We start from the raw sequence: 285 nt of genomic DNA, 5'->3' as shown, positions 1-285 counted from the left end.
TGTTAGTTTTGAAAAGGATGATGATGAATTTTTATTGAATGTTCCATCACGTGTCATGATAATACAATTTGAGTCTTTGGACATTCCATTTGCTTCATCTTCACTAACCGAGCCATCTGTTGAAGAACCCCCGACCTTGAAACTTAAACCTTTGCCAAGTATGCTTTTCTGGTGACTCATTTAGTCTTCTTATTATTATTTTCGCTTCTCTTACTAATGTGTAGGAAGATTAGCTTTTATGAGTGCTAAAGGAGCATAAAAAGGCATTAGGATGGATTATTGTTG

Source organism: Theobroma umbraticum, unplaced genomic scaffold (assembly GCF_002168275.2).
Source record: "Theobroma umbraticum cultivar Fairchild unplaced genomic scaffold, ASM216827v3 scaffold_146.0, whole genome shotgun sequence".
In the NCBI taxonomy this organism is placed as follows: domain Eukaryota; kingdom Viridiplantae; phylum Streptophyta; class Magnoliopsida; order Malvales; family Malvaceae; genus Theobroma; species Theobroma umbraticum.
This window is presented reverse-complemented; position numbering follows the sequence as displayed.